The following is a 15,363-nucleotide window of genomic DNA, read 5'->3' as shown; positions in this document are numbered from 1 at the left end:
ACTGTGACCGAGTTAATTTTTACGCTAATAATTTGAAAGTGGTGAGGAAGGGTGTAACAACACTATCTAAGTGTCAAAGTGTGAATGAGTGTGTATGTGCATCCCTGAGGAGGACTCAGTCTGGGAAAAGCCAGTGGTGTGTGAAGCTTTGTTGAGTGGATCGATATCACCCAATCTCCCTATTCTCTCCCAGGACTCCCTATAAATCTGGTGCAAAAGCTAATTAATGCAAAGCTGCATTGGTGGTGAGATAGAGAGCATATGGACAGACAGTCGATGCTTATGGGCTGTCTTTAAAAGTGACACTAATCTCTAGCATGATTACACTGTATGGGTTTTTATGTTCCCATCTGACACAAACTGTCATCCTCTGGAATGCATGCAGGCACTGATCAAGCCAATTATTTGCCATCTCAAATTTGAGCAAGGAAAGCTATTCTCAGTCGCTCTCAAAAAGGTCAGCAGCCATTCCGAATGCAGAGCAATGCAAGGATGGGATAAGGGCTGAAGTTCTAAATGCTAATTTGGAGGAAAAGGTTAATAGGGGACTTTGCTGTAAAACAGATAGACAAAGCCAAGGGTGTCACCTTCGTGCAAGATCCATCTTTGAGATGGCCAGCCAACAAGGCCAATGCTGCAACAGCCCCAATCAAGACTGCATATATACTAAGATGTCAGACTACAAGACGTTTCATTACATAACATTTCACTATGTTTACTCTGAATGGGAAAAAGCACAATGCGCAACATGGTGTAACAAGTCCTACCTTCTTCATAAAAGAGCCATTAGAAACAGTCAGACGCACACTTGTGATTAGACATGCACATTGGCTTTACCAACCTGAAATACAGTGGGTATAGAAAAGAATCACCCCCCTTTAAAATAATCAAATTTTTCTTGCTTTGCAGCCTTAAATGAAGACAGACACGCAGTTTTTGTTTTATCCAGCTGTATTTACTCAGTGCAACTTATAACATCCAAGTGAAAGATTTAATGAGATGGTCCTCACTGCAGAACACAATATCCAGGGGGAGTGGTTGGATCCAGATCCAACTCTTCCCACTTTACATATACCTAAACCTACCCGTCTCCACCCCCTACACTCTTAAAAATAAAGGGGCTTCAAAAGGTTCTTCAAGCGATGCCATAGAAGAACCATTTTTAGTTCCACAAAGAATCATTCAGTCATAGGTTCTTTAAAGAACCATCTCTTTCTTACCTTTTTTTTACCTTTTGTGAAACAGAAAGGTTCTTCAGATGTTAAAGGTTCTTTATGGAACCATTTAGACAAAAATGATTTTTTTTTTACTTTTATGAAGCTTGAAAACTCCAGCAGTCTTCAGAATTAATCTTTTTTTTTTTTTCACAAAGACAATCAGTCAGGTTTGGAAAGACGTCTAAATGGTGACAGCATTTTCATTTTTTGGATGAGCTATTCCTTTAAGATATATAAAAGGCAGGAGGCCTCATGCTAAGACTCTTTTGCTGTCTATCTCTCATTGCTCATTCCTTTTCACCCTTTTCTTTTACCTGTGGTTAACTATGTTGTGGCCTTGAGCAAAGCACTTCATCTAGACACAAACTCAACACAAACACAGACTCCATTCAGCTCTTGCCTTGCGGCCAACGCAATCTGAGCTCAAGGGTCGATGCGGTCAGCACCGGCTAATGGCTTACACAGAGGTGTAGGCAGAATATTTTCTGCGGAGCCCAGAGGTGCTGCCCAAAAGATGTATTCTGGTGTCCACCCCAACCATACCAACCATTTGCTCTTGTCATCAACTCTGCGGGTGTTTTTCATTTGCGCCAGGCTCTCTCACTGCCATTTCTTTCATTGAGTCTCCCACATCGCCCCCCCAGCCAATGTTTGGAGATATTTTTAGCACAAAGAGGAGATGTAGAAAGGGTGACGGTAATTATATTCACAAATTATTACTGGGCACCATTCCAAAAACAGTTTGAAGCGTTTCATCATATGTGCGGTTGAGAATGTTTAGCCTATACTTCTGAAGAGGAAAATAAACAGAAGAGGTGGAGAGAAAGCGCCATAGATCTGGGAGGATGGAGGGAGTATTTCCCTGAGTGTGTTCTGCACTCCTGCAGATTCCCTCAATGCTCTCACACCATTCAACTTTTTCTGTTGAGCGCCGAGATCAGTAACGGGTTGATGCAGGGAGCTGCCGTATACCCCGATGTGTCTTCTGATCTGATCTGAGACACAAAACAACCTTATTTTACATGGCACCATGCTGTGCGTGGAATATGAAAGACGGGAAAACTGGGAACTTATATTCTAACAGAAAAGACATGCATTCAAAAAAAGTCACAGAACTACCATTAGGCTCTCTTCCAAAACCTAGTGAGCAGTAGGCAGCATTTTAAGGCACTTAGGCGCTTTTGCATTCAAGGCGTTTTTGTGCTAAAGTGTTGACTTAATTATGCTGCCTCCTAAAATATCTTATTTTGGCTAAATTTAAACTGCAAGCTAAGTGAATATATAAATGGAAGATGATGTGAGAAATGCTGATTATTCGTATACTTTCAGTATTAAGTGAATTATACCCGTAATCAACATTTCTATCACATCATCTGCCATCTTGGATTTATGTTTTCACTGAGCTCTTGGTAATGCATCCTGTCAGTTTATAATTGAATTAATTTGTAATTTATTCAAAACTGAACGTATTAGTTTAAAGGGGTCCTATTATGCTTTTTCACTTTTTAAATTTTAGTCAGTGTGCAGTGTTTGGGCATAAAAAAGATCTACAAAGTTACAAATCTCAAAGTCCACTCCAAAGGGAGATATTTCGTTTTTAAAAAAATCCCTTTTCAAGAACTACAACGAACGGCTCGTTTGGACTACAGCATTGGTTTCCGGGGTTTGTGGTGTCACAAATCGGCCCATTAGAATATCATTAAAATAATTCCTGCCTACAGAAATTCGAATGCTTGGGGGGTGGGGAAGGGGAGGTCGTGGTTAGAATGCTTGGTTGAGTGCATCAGACGAGACGACGAAGAAGAAGTGCTGCTGCAGAGTTAGTGCATCAGAGAAACCGAAGAAGAAGAAGAGCTGCTGTGCTGTAGCGTCAAGATTTCGGCATGTCTAAAGGCAGTCACACACTAGACGTGAAGCACAGCGGTATGTCTAGAACAATTCTTACAACAAGTACAACAGGACGTACCTGGGTGCCGTGGACAGACGCTGAACGGCGCCGCTGGTGTGTGTACACTCATAGAAAATAATGTGTTTGAATTTTAAAGACGTGCCACGCGATGCTGCGACTACCTGAAACACTGTTTTTTTAACCTCCGTGCCCAAACGTCTTTGTTTGGGCTTCCGAAAGCGGATGATGTCAGGAAACAGTGGTTGCAATTTAATTTTAACTCTGTTCCTGAGCATTATAACCCCAATTTGCTATTGTGTGCTGCGCATTTTACTGAGGACAGCTTCCACAACACGAGGGAGTACAGTGCCGGATTTGCCAAAAAGCTTTTGTTGAAAGATGGAGCAAGGGGTGTGGCAGTACTGAAACACCGTCTAAGCTGTTTGCCAATCACAACGCACTGGGACAGCTAACCAATCACAATACTTTTCGTTTTTCGGAAGGTGGACCTTCATCAAACCCGGAACTAATCGAGCCGTTTGTGCCAGGCTGGGGAGAAAGGTACTTTAATAATGTAAATTATGTGAAAAATAATGCGTTTTTCGAACCACCAAGCATGAGAGAATGTTCTAGTAAACCCTCAAAACTAAATCAAGACTTTGTAAAAGAGCATAAAAGTACCCCTTTAAAATAACTGAAAACTGGTCAATTAACCGAAGAATGCTCAACAAAATTATTCAAAACAGATTTTTTTTACCCCTTTACAGAAATGAATGCACTGTGATGAGCACAATGGAAACACACACACACATATATACATATATATGAAATTTATATATATATAAATATTAGGGATGCACCGATACGATACCGAGAGATCGCGCGCACTTCTGTTGTGTGATCTTTGATGTTCACTCGTTAACCAACTAACATTATACATACTCTTTTGGTTTCAGTACCCAACATTTAAAAAAATTACAAATGCAATATAAATATTGGTATCGGTACTCTGTATCGGCAAGTACCAAAAATAAAAGTATCGGTATCGGGTGAGTACTGGAAAAAGTGGTATCGGTGCATCCCTAATAAATATATTCAATTATATAATATATTCAATTTTTTTCAATTGAAATTAAAAATGTACTATTGTACCTAAAGTTTGTGTGTGTTTTAACAGAGAATGCAATCCAAAAACTCTGGGAAATAAATAATGGCAATGTGAGAGAAGCAGTGATTACAGATTAAATTCAATACTAAAGTGTGTATATATATTAGGGTGACCATACGGGCCATTTTTACGGGATGCACCTTCGCCAGGATTTCTATATTGCCTAAAATATTCAGGTTTTGGCTGTTAGCACTGTGCAGATCGATCTTTGCTTGATATTATTTCGCGAGAGATATAGAGAGCAGAGCAGACGGCTCCTTGTGCTTTCAAATCGCTCTCACGGTACTTTGGTGTCATACAATGATAGGTGTGCAGCTTCAAGTCGAACGAATTTACGAACAAACACGTGCGCGTATTTGCATTGCTTTGATCGTTCTCACCTTCTCACGCGCAATGCGTCATGATTGGTCGATTATGTACAATACCTGCATGTTTTAGGCAATATAAAAATCCTGGCCAGGATTTCCCAAATAAATGGCACATATGGCCACCCTAATATACAGTGTATATATATATATATTCTGAATTTGCTATTACAACAACTGAATCAACAGACACAGATGTACTGAGGGTTAAATAGCCATGACTCATTTTAAATGTCAAATAATGTTCATTGTAGGGGTGCAACGGTTCAACTTACTCACGATTCGGTTTGTATCACGGTTTTGGTACGGTTCGGTATGTGCTATGTTTAGGGAAAAAACTATATTGTCAAATAAAAATAAAGAAAATAAGAACAAATAATCTAACTACAAGCAACAGCACAAATAAATACAATAGAGCAAAGATACAAATAAAAAAAACTGAAATTGAATAAAGTAATCAAATGTAAAATAACATTGCATGTTTGACTGTATAAATTAAAGAATAATCCTTATTAAAGTTACAAAAGTTATTCAATCAAGAGCAGTGAGAGATTTCCGTGTTGTTGCTGTTTGATTAACATTAAGAAAGTGCTGTCACTTTAAGAGAACGCACTGATACTGTACGTTCAGCCGACTATGTCTGCTAGGATACTCACCAAGACGGGCATTTTGACAATTTTTGAGTGAATTTGTCCATTCAAGCACAATACTTCAAAGAGAGCTTAATATCTGCGTGCGTTCTGAGACACGGGTTCACGTGCGCTTCGGATGAGCGCACACACAGATCTTCTCACTGTACGCGCGAGTTCGCATCTTCTGGCTCTTTAATATTTAAACTGGCCAGGCTTAAATGAGTTTAGTTCAAACACAGATAGCAACGTGTGCTGTTCAGGTCTCACCTGCGTTATCAACACGTGATGATGGCATAAATGACAGTTATTCCAACATACACACAAATAGTGACTGGTTTGTCCACGTATTGTTTTTTCTCTCTCATCGCTCTTGTTGTAATGTATAGGGAAGCCAGAATTTGTATCCATCAACAGAAACATGCATTAGCCGAACTCTAACAAACCATTACAGATGCATTGTCAAATTTAAGTTGAACCGCGGTCCTAGTGTATGCCGAACCGTTTGTGGAGAACGGTATGGTTCGATTTTTTACCGAGAACCGTTGCACCCCTAATATATCTATATATATATATATATATATAGTTTGCTACAATGCAGTCTCTGAAAAAAGGTACAAAACTGTCAACTCAAAAGTTACTAATATGTACACTTTAGGTATTAATATATACCATTTAGGGGAACATAATGTACCTTTTAGCTTAGGGTACGTCACAGTGACAGCTTTGTACCTTTTTTCTGAGAGCGTTTATGAAGGGGGCATAAGGGTAGCTTTCCATGTTTTGGAAGAGGTCAAGTGAGTACACTAGTCTACACTTAAACTATAAGAACTTATAGTATTTGGAAAGAAATTTAAGAGAAACTGAACTGTCATCCCAATGCAATTTCCTTAGCGATCTATGTTGCTGAAATGACCAGCTGAAACTTCACTAAAAACCTCAGGTAGACAGAAACAATGTGGGATCCCTTCTCTCTCATTCAGAACCTAAAACAGAACTGAACAAAATGCACGACTCTCCAGTGACGCACTTTCAATCAGTCATTCAAAACGCCCATTATCCACACACACAGCTGTGTTCATTTATTAAATATTTTTGCTAATTTAATCTTGTGTTCAGCTACTAATGCAGGGCTCGACATTAAGCCTTGACATGTGCTTCGACTTGCTCTAAAAGGCATTAAATGTGCCATCTTTTATGTCAAATTCTTAAATTTGATCAATACATTTTGTTAGAATAATAAGACACTGCAGGTTTGTTGGTATTCAAATGAAATTAGCATCAACAAAATGTAATGGTACCTTTAAATATGAAACCACCAGTAGGAGGCAGCAAGTGACTGTGGTAATGAGTGAGTCATTGAGTCATTCATTAAACTGAATCATTTAAAAATAAAGCAAGTGACTACTGTCTTCATGAATGGATCACTGAATCATTAACTCACTTGATTCATTTAAAAAACTGAATCATTCAGTAACAAAACACCGCTGTGTGTTGCTTGGAGATGGCAACAGTTCAGCTGTGGCTTTGTTTAGAACTATTTTTGTTGGCAATAACAGTAAATATTGTGTCTAAAATGTAAGTCACTCAATATATTATCCATTATCAGTGGCCTAAATGTAATAAAATCAGATTCACTTTTGCAGAAGTTTCCATGCTTCCCTGGTTATTTTTTGTTATTGATGTTTTAATCAGACTACTTGTTCAGTTGGGCAAGTAAAATTCTCTTTCACTTAAGTTACACACACATGTATATATTCAAGAAATATTTAAATGTGCATATATAATTATGTTTATATGTGATTTATATTATATATAAATATATATTACATATATTTCTTTAATATATACATGTATGCGTGTGTATTTATATATACTTATAAATATACATAGTACACAAACATTATGTAAAAATTTTTTATTTTGGATGCGATTAATTGCAATTAATTGATTTGATAGCACTAATTGTCAGTTAAAACATTGCTTTATTTTATTTTTTGATCCAGCACATTCTGGAAAATATTTATCATACATATTTGCACATATTTACATAATAAATATTTACTGTATTAAGTTACATTTCAATAGCATAACTTGACTATGTGTATAAACCTGAATAAAATCATTTTCAATTCTGTCAACCATGCAGTGTACTGTACTTCTTCAATTTAAACTATTTTCTTCAAATAAATATCTTATTCTTAATTAAGCACAGTTAAGTGGAAGAAACATTAATACAACAATTGAATATTCCTCTTCCTGGAGCTTCAGATTATACAGAAGCATGAGATAAAGTGAATAAACGGAGATTTCACTCTGAGGGTTTCAAATGACTGTGTTTAACCATAAATTCCCTGTAGTGCTGTGCAAAAGCTTTGCAATGCTATTAAAGTTCTGTTACCATGAAATATTCACAGAGTGGCTAGTGGGAGCTGAAAAAGGTATTTCTGTCATCTCTCCTCCAGATTTTTACACGCTCCTAAGAACGTGCGTCAAGTTAAAGAGTAGCTCATCTCTTTCTTGCTGGTGAAGCAGTTTCATTACATTCAGAGTTGCTGTGAGGCTCAATGGTCACTCTGGGAAAGGCTCTTTTCCATCATGCATATAGAAGCAAACGCTTCAAGGCCGGTGATGAATATGTCAACTGAGCACACGTGAGGCAGCAGGATGACTTTACATTGCATTCGCCAATTTCCTGTAGCTTCTCTAGTTACATCCTGCACAGCTGTCCACTGATATTTCTGGAGAATGGCATCATAAATTGCTATTGACCCAATTATCCAGGCCATTTGCCTATTTTAAAGTTTGTACTCGCTGACCTTTGGATAAAAAAAAAATTAAATTAAAAGATACAAATATATTCAAATAGGAAACAGTTATTTTAAACTGCAATAACATTTCAAAGTATTACTGTTTTTTCTGCATTTTAAATTAATTTCTGCATATTAATTGGTGACTTCTTTAGGGCCCTATGATTTCCGCAATGCAGAAAACACGGACAGAATCGCGGCATCCAGTCATAAAAACGGAACTTACTGTGTAATTCGGAACATCATGGAATTTGTCAAAGTTTGGATGAATTAATCAAAAGTGGGTCATTCCACTTAAATCAAATTTCGATATGGACTAGTATCTGTAAATTTTAAGCCGCAAAAAGACTATTTAACTATGTTTTGCATGTCTCTGTGTGGATGAATGGCACAGACGCTCGCGGTGATTTCAGTCTCTGCAGTCTCACTAAATCAGGACATAAATGTATGAACAGCATCTCCAGAACTGCTCTGAGAGAACTTCATAAGCATCTTACCGTTTCATTTGAGTAAAACTAGCGTCATATCATATACACACAGGTATTCACGGCAACCCGTCAAAATAAAAGTTTGGTTTAACTTTAAAGTGCCCCTATTATGCCTTTTCGAATATTACCTTTCATGCAGTGTGTCATGTAGCTGTATGTGAACATAAACTATCTGCAAATTTGTGAAGCCGACAGTGCACGATAAATAAAGTTATTGTCTATCAACAAAAAAGGAGTCCCCTCGCAATCGCCTAAACGAGTCATCAGGAATTAGAATCTTATTCTGTTACGGCTCTATGTCACGAAGTAACACATTTGCATAATGTCTGCCCCAGTGTTGGGGAGTAGCTAGCTACAAGTAGCGGCGCTACGTAACTACATTTTTCAGTAGCTTTACAGTAGCGACGCTTCTTTTAAAACAGTGTAGCTTTTCCTGTAGCAAACTACTTTTGAGAGTAAATTTGTTTATCTTATAATTACCACAAACTTGTTAACACTTGACACTTACCACTGAGAAACGTCCTGCTTCAGTCGCGCTTGCGAATCAGACTCTTGTCAATCAGGCACTTTAACCGTTTCATCATCAGACTCCGGCTCGAATTGGTAAGGTACAATCAATACCATCTTTTCTCCCAAGTCTCTAGGGCTGTCATTCCGTCATGGCAATGGCGTTTAGTTTCCGACACGCGCTGTATGCGGTAGACCAATCCAGAGCCAATCTCTCTACGGCTCTGGACCAATCACAATGGACTGTGCCATCTGACCAATCACTGCAGTGAGGGCTTACGGAAAGGAGGGGTTTGGAGAGACTGATTCTTTGAACTGCTTCGCACGAGTTGTCTACAAATCATTTAGAAATTAGGTAAAATTAAATCAATTTTTTTGGAGAAAACTAACATGCTTTTTGACCTTGCATGCATGTAAACATGTTTTAGGAGACTCATAAAACAATATTAGCAACCTTAAAAATGGCATAATATGGGCACTTTAAGACATTGTGCCAAAAATTACAATTGAGCAGTAGAATGTAGGTAATACTACTACTACTACTACTACTAAAATCACTAATACTTTTTTAAAGGAATAATCACACAATATTTCTTCCATGTTTTAATTTTAATAGTAAATTCCCCTTTGTTTGCCAAAAAATTAAGTTTGTTTAATTTTCATTCATTAAAAGATCAATTAAATTATTGTTTTATGCCTACATTTGATAACCAGAAAAATGTAAATACACAACACAGAATTACTGAAAAAAATTCATTTGAATAAATTAAGTTGTTTTTATGCATTCTAATAGTTAGAAATGCTAAAACACAGAATTTGATAATTAAAATACAACAATTAAATATTAAACATAAGATTTCATAGGGCCCTACTTCTTTCAGAAACATTAAACTTACAGTTTACTTGCCTGGTTAACACCCAAATTCAGTCAAACATCCAATTTGGTCCAAGAAAAAAAAAAAAAAAGACCTACAGTACTTGAGCAGTTTGAGATAATTAGTGAAATTGCCTAAAGTTAAAATAACTTCATGCAATCAGTGTTGAAAAGTACAGTCAGCAAAGTCCTACTCACCACTTCACAAATTAAGCTGCATTTGATGCTTCTGCTAATCAACCGGCCATTGTTCTTTTTTTTTTTTTTTTACTCCAAACTTTTGTCAACATCATTACATCTTTATGGAGGATGCACATTCTATACCAGCAAAAATTACAAACACACCTTCCGTGTCTAATCAAACGAGTGCAGCCACTTGGTGAGGATGGGTCATTTATAGCTTGCGGCAAATTGTTTTCTAATAAAGAACAATTTATGGGAGTATGAAACACCTTTATGACAAACCGATAAAAAAATGGAGTGAATTCTGTCTCTCTGATCGGTTAATTAGTGAAACGGCCACCCGTTTCCTTTAAAACATGAAAGCACTTTCCTGCTGTCTTATTTCAATTGAGCAAAACATGATAAATTAAAAAGGAACAAAACGATCCAGTGTTTTTTTCTCAGAATAAATGGGCTGCTGTGTTGAAATGAAGGATACTGCCTGTACAGAAGTCTTTTCATAGACCTCTTAAAAAAAAAACATAGGCCAAAGGCAGCATGAGCGATTATTATCAGCATAGCAAAATAATGTTGGAGGGCAAAGGTTCCAAAGAGACCAATACGAAATATATTCACAAATCTTTTTAGCTGTACAGGCAATCAAATGCAAATCTTTTCCACTGTGTGAAAATGATTCTCTTGATTCTCGGTCTCATGATTATGTGGGTGTCAAGTAGTGCAGAGGTCATGTTCCAAACTAAGTTGAGTGTGAGCTCATTCGTGGTTTTGTTTTCCTATATTAGCTGATGAAACAATCCACCCCATGCTGCTTTTCCATGGCACTCTTTGGGTCGTGCCTGTAATCCAAATAGAATCATACTTTATGCACACCTGATCGCTTTTAAAAGTCAAATACGAGCAACTGTAGCATCTGTTAGGAGGAAGAGTGTTTTCAATCAATTAATCCTGCAGTTAAACATGTGGCATCTGTCTTATTTGCAGTAAAACTATATGATCCATATAGTTAAAGTAAAGCCATGGAAATATACATAAAGTGATGGACAACACCTTGTTAAATGCAATCTCTCTATATGCTCCCACTATAGTAGTCTTAGATGCTTCAGAAAACCTCAGGCTCATTTAGAGAGGGAGTAGCAGCTGAAAAACACATACAATTCCATCATTGTTTAAGTGCAGAGATATACAAACCATAATGTTGCTTTATGCAGGGCTGTCCTGATTGAGTGTAATTTCGATTTGGAATTAAATGACAAGACGGCGGGATGTCTGGGATTTGATGAGGATGTGCAAGGTCAGTTATTTAAAAAAAAACCCAGCTCAGATCATGTTGCAGAATTTAGATTTCAATGTATTTTAAGGCCACTGCACTCCACTCAAGCACAATCCATTGCATATGCAAACCTTCAGCTTTTAATTAAAATAAAGACATCTGGAAGATTCAACCTTGGGACTTTATGACAATCATGTTGATTGACATAAGCTTTAAAGCGGGGAAGATTTAGCAAGACTGTAGCATACTGCCTAATAGAATTATCCCACTTACAATAAATCAAGAAAATACAGAGATGATTCATGCCAGGTAAATTTTACCTCCCAGAGTTGATTTAACATCCCTATCCTCAACGCACCCTGATCAGGCAGCCTGGTCTCATGTTTATACGTAGGTATTAATACATAACATTTACAAGCACAAAACATACACTTTTGTACATTTTTAATCATGCTAAAACGTACAATTTAGACGTATTTCAACGTTTAAAACGTACAAATCGCTACGTATTTTTAGCTAAAAAAACGTACAAATATTTACGTATCTTTTATATAATTTAGATATTCATATCAATGCATTTTTATCATTTTATCAATAAGCGATTTAGATTTTTAGATCCCTTAACCTGCCCCCAAACCTAAACCTACCCATTTTATAGCGAATAAAAAAGGATATAAAACGCAAATGACCGAAATACGCAGGAAAATAAAACTTTTATTAACAATATAACATTAAAATATATTTATAGTCGCTAATTCCACTCCTACCTAGAAACCTAAAAATTTCTGTACAGTATAAAAAAAACATGACAGACAGATAAATGCAATTAACGTTACAATAATTTATTTATTGCAAAAATGTCAAAAGCAGTACTAAAAGTAATCCAAATGACGATGCGTTGCACCCGCAGCCCTCTCTGGCGGAATACAGTAGGTTTGTGTGATCCAGAGCAGAATTTATGTTGTTAATCGCTGAAAATATTATCCAGATAATTTCCCCGATACACTCCGTGAACTCGTGAAGGACCGCGCGCATCATTCAAACACACCTCACCAGAAACACGGCATGTCGCAATCTGTGACGAATGCAGGCGAGAGCCAATGAGCGTTCGATTATCCTGCCGTAAAACCTGTCGTTTGAAGCGGCAACATTTGAATTTGTAAAGAGCGCGTCAGTCAGCGCGGGCTTTGCTGCTCACGGTCACTGGACTCGCTGCTCGGGATAAAGAAGCAAGCAGATCGCCAAAAAAGGCTTGGATTTGGGTCTGTTCCTTGCAGTTGTATGGATTCGGAAGATTTGGATTACAGCGCACTAATAAAATTGTTTCATTTCATAATTATGTTGTGTTTTTGGCGTATTTTATAGTTCTATTGTCAGTCACAGCATGTCGGAGAAAACGCCTTTTGTGGCCCATGACAATCAAAGTAAACATTACATGACAAGTAAAGGTTAAACGATTGCAGAAATGTTATTTATTTTAAGGTTTAAAGTGAAGTCGTGTTTAACATTATGTAGGCATATTCTTGGAAACGAGCTGGCAGCAGAAATCACAACAAAACGAAATGCTATAATTTCATAAGTAAACAATTTAATAATGCAATTGAAAACAAGTTAATTCATATGACAACTAAAAACTAATAAAATTAATGCCGCGATTTCAATTTTCATAATAAAGGCGTCAATACGTCAGTTTTGTACGTTAAAATGCTGAAAATACGTTAGTATTTGTACGTTTAGAGGCTGAAAATATGTAAGTATTTGTACGTTTTAGTGCCTGCAAAAACGTAAGTAAATGTACGTTTTAAAGAACCACATTTTACGTAAAATAAAGTCGTCAATACGTCAGTTTTGTACGTTAAAATGCTGAAAATACGTTAGTATTTGTACGTTTAGAGGCTGAAAATATGTAAGTATTTGTACGTTTTAGTGCCTGCAAAAACGTAAGCAAATGTACGTTTTATAGAACCACATTTTACGTAAAATACATACGAATTATCATGAGATCACATTGGATCAGGCGGTGAAATATAAAATGGAAGGTTTATATGACTATACAAAATAATAAATCAGTGACCACAATAATGATTTAGCCATTCATACAGTCTTCATTACTCAAGACTGACACCGCAGTGTCTGGCATTCACAGTGTGGCTGGAGAGGGCCCATATCCAAGCTTGGAATCAAGTCTATTCTCATTCTGACAGTGACAACAACTCACTCCAGACTGCACACAAGATGGACGAATGGTCTTTATCAAAAAGCTGTGTAAAAACCTGTCTCCTGAATGCATGATGCCCCAGAGAGCCCAAACAGACTGCCGTGGGCTGATTCTGAGAGGGTTTTTCTCTCTCACTCTCTCTGAAAAATAAGTGGATCCAAACACAAAAATCATATCCAGGCCTTTCAGGTCTTGGTGGAAAAGCAATCACATCTAATAGACCAAATTGAGGTTGTCCCTAAGGGATATGGAGTGAAGATTAATGGCAGAATGAGCCCTCTGGAGGACCTTTTGGAGGTGGAGATGCCAGAGATAAATTCCACGCGAGGTTCTTTCATTTTTACCCTAGCAACAGAAACCCAACAGAAAATTGCTGCATGATTGAATGGGAAGCTTTATCCATTTGCTTTGGGTCACTGGTGAGACCATCGCAAAAGAAGGCATTATTCAGAATTTAATTGAGATTTGTTTTTTTTAATTCAGATTTAATTCCTGGATCTGTATTGAGGCACAGCAGCAAACAGGATGCAGAAATGTAATTCAAATTTACATTTTATTTAAAAAAAAAAGGATGCCCAGAAGTATGAGGTTTAGTGGCTAGACAGACAGAAAGACAGACAGACAGACAGACAGACAGACAGACAGATAGATAGATATAATGAATGATATAATTTGTCAGAAAGAACAATAGAAGGATAAAATTGGTAAAACAACAGAAGGATAAACTGATAAAACAGAAATGATAGAACGATAAAATTATAAATCAAAAGATCTATAGAATGAAAGATTGAATGACAAAATGAACGATGGATAGATAGAAAATGCAGTTCCCCAGTTGCTGATGCCCCATTAAGTATCCTCTTTGCTGTTAATTAAACTGCACAGCGCTAACCACGACAAGCTCTGGTGTCATATCCCAGCACTAGGTGAAAGGTGCAAGCTGGTAGAGTCGGGCACGATCTGACATGTTGGCATTGATTTCCTGCATAATTTGCTTGCGGGTGACAGGGAAAGTGCTGACTGGGGCATGCTACTCTTGCAATCTGCATTCATTCACAGCTTAGGTGAAGATCAGCATTGATTCTTCTGCCAGGGGTTGAGCTGGGAGTGGGATGGTGAAAGTTTCTTCACTCAGGAATGATCTATGAAAGACTAAATCAAGAATGACTTTGAAGGAACCATTTCAAACCACTTCATAGTCGCATGGCATAATGATGATAGTTTCAGCTACCTCCAAAACCAACAAGCGGCAAGCAGCCTGTGAGAATGAGATGTGATATTACCTCACAATAAAGTGGAGTACGGTCAGTTAATTTCAATAAATTGCAAATGAATACATACAAAAATATAAACAGCCTCATTCTGAGCAGCAGGCCACATCTTTGCCTTTCATTTCATCTGGTTTGTGGTCCTCAGAGGCGTTATGATGTCATTATCAGTAAATGCTTCTTGATGAGCCATGACTTCTTCCATATGACTGTCTTTTCATGCTAAAATCATCTTCTGCTATACCCAGGGTTTTCTTTCCCAGGAAGAAAAAGTAGGCTAAATTAATATTAGCTTCAAACTGCTATACTGCAAATTTAATCCTGCTATTTTTAACATTTCATAAAAGTCAATAAGAGTGCACTCCTTATGACACAACATTTTGTGCTCTGTAGAGCTTTTAATGTGTCCTGAATGAGCTTCCATAAGGTAATTGCATTAACAATGATGGAGCATTATGACAGTGTCTGCTTTTTATCA

The 15,363-nt window shown here is 37.3% G+C and overlaps 1 protein-coding gene across 1 annotated transcript in view; it reads right to left on the bottom strand.

The window, feature by feature from the left end:
* LOC107587031 (tetraspanin-9-like) overlaps positions 1-15,363 on the bottom strand; it is a 73,275-nt gene that overhangs the window by 51,623 nt on the left and 6,289 nt on the right. The gene's annotated exons all lie outside the window — the stretch shown is intronic.

This window comes from Sinocyclocheilus grahami, unplaced genomic scaffold (assembly GCF_001515645.1).
Source record: "Sinocyclocheilus grahami isolate Dianchi unplaced genomic scaffold, SAMN03320097.WGS_v1.1 scaffold88.1, whole genome shotgun sequence".
Lineage (NCBI taxonomy): Eukaryota > Metazoa > Chordata > Actinopteri > Cypriniformes > Cyprinidae > Sinocyclocheilus > Sinocyclocheilus grahami.
This window is presented reverse-complemented; position numbering and strand designations above follow the sequence as displayed.